Source organism: Mirounga leonina, unplaced genomic scaffold (genome assembly GCF_011800145.1).
Source record: "Mirounga leonina isolate KUSES-001 unplaced genomic scaffold, KU_Mleo_1.0 Mir_118, whole genome shotgun sequence".
NCBI lineage: Eukaryota > Metazoa > Chordata > Mammalia > Carnivora > Phocidae > Mirounga > Mirounga leonina.
The window spans coordinates 5,138,707-5,144,706 of NW_023270277.1; positions in this window are offsets into that span (position 1 = coordinate 5,138,707).

Consider the following 6,000-nt stretch of genomic DNA (forward strand, 5'->3'; position numbering starts at 1 on the left):
AAAATAGAGGAAAAAGATAAGAGCCAAGCTTGCAGGTTAGGAAGAAAACAGAGAACTGAAAGTCAATCAGACCCACTAAAGCAAAACGTGTGGTTATAGCATCTTTTTTCAAAGATTTCAGTGCAATTAGTGCTGAATGTAAATTACTTCCTTGTTTTCATATGAATTCCACTGGGAATTTTAGGCCAGGCGAAGTGGACAGGTAAACCAAGATAGGAATCATGGAAGAAGTGTGACAAGCTGTACATAAGGCAGCCAGAGTTAGCAGGGCTGGGTTTGCACCCTTCAACTATGGGCTTACTAGTTCTGAGGCCCCGGAAAAGCAAATTAACTCTTTGAGTGTTGGTCTCTGTATCGTCATACCATGATGGTGCCCTAATGAGTTGTGATAATTCAGTGAAATAGAGCAGGTGAAAGTGCTGGAGTGAGCTTTGCACTTATGAGGTGCTCAGCAAATATTTTCGAATAATAAGAATTGCATAGTAAGGCAGAGACAACTGGGAAACAGGGCTCTTATGTGTAATTCAGTCCTCCTTCTTATGGGCCACAAAGAGAGAGAAGTGCACACTCATCACAAAAGATATCTAAAGAAGGGGCTATGTCATGATATAGAGAAATAACCCTCCTCCTAAAACCATAACACTGTCAGAAAAAATCTTGAAGAGTAGAGTTCAAATGAGATCAGTGGTTCATTCACATGGACAATCACCTATTATGTAGAGTGACCATTTGGTCTGGGAATAATCCTAACCTCATATAGGAAAACTAGTGAGTCCCTGTGACCAATGAGGTAAAAAATAAAATGGAAAATCTTGGTGTTTGTGACTTTCATTCATTCCTAAAATGGGGCATTTCTTGGATCACTTTGACTGGGCACCGTTTCCCCCCCAATTTCTTTTTCTGATGTACATCCTTCAAATATGCCTCTGATAACTGCAAAATTTTTGTCTTTCATCCCTGCCTGGTAGATGATGGGGCTAAGGATTGGGTATAGGGAATGATCTTTATGAAGTCACAATCCCCACCTCATATAATAGGCTGCTCTCAAGGGGCATCCACATGAGCTACCATTTCCCCATTTTTCAAATGAGAAGAGTCTCTCCAAGGCACTTGCCTGTAGAGATGTAGCTAGTTAGTAGCAGAGTTAGGATTTAAACGTTGGTCTGAGCCAGTGTCCATGCTCTTTAAATTATATTTTTATTAATAAAATAACACAAACTAACACATAGACTTGCCTGTATGTCAGGTATGGTTTAGATACCTTAACTCAGTCTTTATATAACTGTACAGTGAGTAGAGGTAGGTGCTTTATCACTAATTCACAGATGAGGAACCAGAGCAATGGAAGGCATGAGTCAGATGAGTCAGGCACAGTTAGTAAGGATGGAGTTGGGATTTCATCCCAGGCAGTCTGCCTCCCTAGTGCTTCACCAGTGGATTAGGTCGCCAGGGCTGCCATAAGTAAGTACCAGACAGGGGGGCTTAAACAACAGACATTTATTTCCTCACAGTTCTGGAGCCTAGAAGTCTAAGATCAAGGTGTTAGCAGGACTGGTTCCTTCTGCAACCTCTCTCTTTGACTTACAGATGGCTTTTTTTCTCCTTGTGTCTTCAGTCCCTGTGTCACCGGGTCTTCCTTCTGTGTGTATCTGTATCCTAATCTCCTCTTCTTATAAGGACACCAGCCATATTGGACTAGGCCCACCCCAATGATGTCATTTGACCTTAATTATCTCTTTAAAAGACCGTTTCCAACAGTCACATTTTGAGGTACCAGGGATTAGGACTTCAACATAGGAATTTGGGGGTAACACAATTCAGCCTGCAACAACCACTGTACCAAACAGCGTCTCTCCAGTTGTACTCTCTCCAGTTATAGTCTTGGTGCATTGCTTTTATGTTCTTCTTTGCCCCTGTGGTTGAGATGGCGTGACAGACACCATACTGATAGATGTTGACTTTATCAGTGAGGCTTAATGCCCCCTATAAATTCTCACCCCATACTTTAGATAGTATTAAGCACCTACTGACTGATCTTAAAAGCGTTCTTTTTCCAAAAGTCACCATTCCTTATTTATGAACTTAAAAAAATTATGTGAACAGATCGAGACAGTTGGCCAAGGGCAAAGGTGGAAATGGAAGTCAGATATGTTGCCTCTGGGGAAAATAAAACAGCTTGCTGTGTACTCTTGAAGTTGCAGTTATAAAAATCTACTGTTTGACATGAGGAAATATTTAACATGAAGACAAAATAGTGAAATAAAAATTGTATGCAAACATGGCCATGCTTAAATATAAAAGGATAAACAAGAAATAAAAGACAGGAAGGAAGTGAATCAAGTTGTTCACATTGGTTGTCTTCCAGCATGGTGGTAAGAGTGATTTTTCTCTTCTCATTTCTCCTTATAATTTTTTTCATATTTATAAGTACATAATACTTCATAGTGGAATAAATAATAACATTTTTAAATAACTCAAAGTTTCTCATGAGTGATTACCTTATAATTAAACTTCTCTTTGGACTAAAGAGTCTGTGTTAGGAAGTCATCTACCTCCTCACAACAAGCATGGAAAGCCTTAGATCTTGTTCATGAGGTGAACTCTAAGTCTTTAATATTCATAGAGAACTCGAATGTTCAAAGCATTCTCACAAAACTCAATTATTTAATTCTCAAAGCCATCTTGTTCAGTAAATAGAGCAATGATTAATATTAAAATATGGCATAATAAGAAGACTCAGGATGCTCAAGGGAATCCCAGGGCTGGTAGTCACGGAGGGGTAGGTCAATGTAGACCGTGAGATGAGGTCTGCTTTCTTCCAGTTTCCTCTGTGCTTAGTTGCTAGGAATATATTTCTAAGTTTCTGCCTAAAAATGCAGGGTTAATTTCAAGTAGAACAGGTCCTATAAATGATTTTCTCCAGTAGTATAGATGGTAGTACAGAATTTCATTTTTAATATACATATTTAGCACTTTTAAAATGGTGTGGTTCTTTACCAAATTTTAGCACACAGGAGGTGACCCACGTATTAATCTGCACTACCAGCCTAATCTCTTTTGGCATATCACTGAAAATGTTTTGCATGCATCCTGCGACTATATTTAAATTCATGTTGGATAGATCATTAAAGATGAAGACCACAGCTCTGCTCGGGCCCTCAGAAGATTCAGACCCCTGCAAGGATTTGGGCTCATCTCAAGTCCAAGCCTGTACTCTGTATCATTGTAGCCTAGCACGCTTTGCTCCATAGATGCCAGGCAAGGGTCAGGCGCCCCAGCGAGGTTCACACTCCCATCCCAGTTTTGTTACCATCTGTGTGATAATAGGAGAACATATGACAGGTCCCCGTGGGATTATGTCTTACTCTGGATCGTTCATGGTCTTAAGTGATTTCTTTTTTGTTTTATTTGCTTTAGTTTGGTTTGGTTTGTTTAGTTTTGTTATTCATCTAGCTTAAAATTTATGATTTGACTATGAGAATAGTTAGATATTGTGGTTTGGTTCTAAGCAAAGTTAGATATTTATTCAAGTTTCAAACAAAATTTTTCTCATTTATATTTTAAGCTTTTACAACAGATTTATAAATTAAGTTCTGAGAGTACAAGGTAAACTTTAAAAAAGAAATCACTACTTGCATGGTCCTATCTGTACGAATTAAGATATTTAAATCGTGCACAGCCATAAGAAAATACCAGAATGAAGTAGATGCTAAAGATGACACTGAGCTACTGTCACTACCCTTGACTTCAAATATTTATGCCATAAAACAGCTTCATTTTGTAACTGCTTGATGTAATAATGAGGTATTATAAATTTGAGCTTATGAATTATATTTGTAGTAAGAAAATACCGATTTCACTTGCTTTATATTTAGGGATCTACCTAATAGCTTGTTTGGAAATGATATTTTCTTCTTTAAAAGTTTGAAAAACATTAAAGTAGGCCAATACCATACTAATTCTGCTTCTAAAAGCAGAAATTGCTTATACTGTAAGTTTTCATAGTTTCCCAGAATTCATGTTCTGGTTAATCATCGATTATTTTCAGCTTTTCCCAAGCTGCATGAGTTATTTCAAAGTGAACCAGGATTTTGGATTTTCCCTGGGAAATAACCATTTGCTCATTGCTTCTATTGTTATTCATCAGATTGCTGATTAAGCATGACAGTTACCTACCAAGACCGACGAAGGCAAATTTGAACAAAAGTCTCATCTCCTATAAACCAGTTCAGAGGAGATGTTGTCACCTTTTTAGCCTTCATTTTCACGATGCCATATAAAGTCAAATTCCTAGATCGAAGGATATACAAGTTTTCCAATATGGAGAAAAAGAAGTTGGCCCTCCATTATGTAGTCATTCTGAATTCCATGCCTCAACAGGGCTCAGTGTGGCAGCATTCCCCTTCTGCAGAATCTTGGAATTCGGGTGCCCCTCCTGTCACAGTGTTTGGGGTTGAGGGGAGGGTGTTATTGGCATTTGGTAGGCAGGGGCCAGGGATGCTGGATGCCTTCTAATTCATGGAACAATGATTTAGAGATTAACAAAACAAAACAAGCAAACAAACAAAAACCCTCACCTCTATATTGTGAAACTTCCAAAACCCTCACCTGAAATTCATGCAGGTGAAAAGCTTTTTAAAATGATTTGAAACTAGAATCTAATTTCATTTTATAAATAGAAACACACAGATCTCTTTGTACAGCTTTCTCATGCACTGAACTTTCCAAGAACACACCTACTTTATAAGCCAAGGGGAGATTATATTTTGTCTTATGAGAACTTTACCAATTGTTAGTCACATGTCTGAAAAACCCTCACATTCTGACGACACTGCTGGTGATATTTGGGGGACCACTCCAACTGTGTTAGTCCTCAACTGCAGGTGTAACAGCCAAGCTATTCTATTTAGGGTTGTGCATACCTGCCAACTTCATGATTTTCCTTTATTATTTCTTCATCATATTATAGTAAGGAGAGACATACAGTAACATATAGTATTGTATTGATTTTTAACTTCAAGCACAGAAATGCAGAGGATGGAGCTGAACACACACTCTTCAGTTCACTGTGCATCATCAGCATTGGTTCATGTGAATTTCTCTTGTTTTATCATTTATTATCTTTTATCTTCCTAAGACATTCCCACTCCCCATACAGCCCTTTTAGTCTTACATAGTGAGTATCTTTCCGTTAGTTTGAGATTTTTCAAAATGGGTGTTAGCGACATCACTGCCCCTGTGTTGTACCTCTACTGTTTTTCTTGCATTTCCACCCAGCATTACGTTTTTAAGATGTGTCTACGGTACTCCGTGTACAGCTAAGCGTCTGAACCACGCCCTGTCGCTACGAGCCGACGATGTGTGTCTGCCTCCGTGGTAGCGCCCTCCCCCAGGGGGATGCAGGTGGCTTCCAGTTTTTGCCATGAGGGCCAGTGACCAATGGGCATCTTTGCCCCTGTCTTCTTATGGATATGTGAGAGAATGTCTTCCCTGGGACAGCCCCAGGGAAAGGACTGCTGGAGTCACAGCATGCATCTATCTACACTCTAGTTGATTGATTAGGATCATGCTGGTCTTCAGAATGGCTGTGCCAGTCCACATCCCTGCTAGAAAACGTGTTCCTGTATCCCCCAATGCCCATCAGCCTTTGGCATCCATCCTCTGTTACGGCCTTTTTTATGGGGTGAGGGAAGCTAATAGGCTTGTAGTAATAGCTTTCTGTATTTCTTACTGCTCTGGACACTAACGACTAGAAAACCTCTTTGTGTGACTGTTAGGTGTCCCTTTTCCAGTTTGGATATTAATCTCTCTCCTGTTTAAATATCAAAATCATTTTTCCCGCATTCCTTGTTGGAACAGAAAACGTTAATTTTGAGGTATCCAAATCTTTATCAATTCTTGCCTTTATTTAATGCTCTGGATGTTGTTAAAAGTCCTTAGCTTCTCCTAATCACAGAGAAGATACTATCTCACATTTTTGCATTAATGTTATGGTTTTAT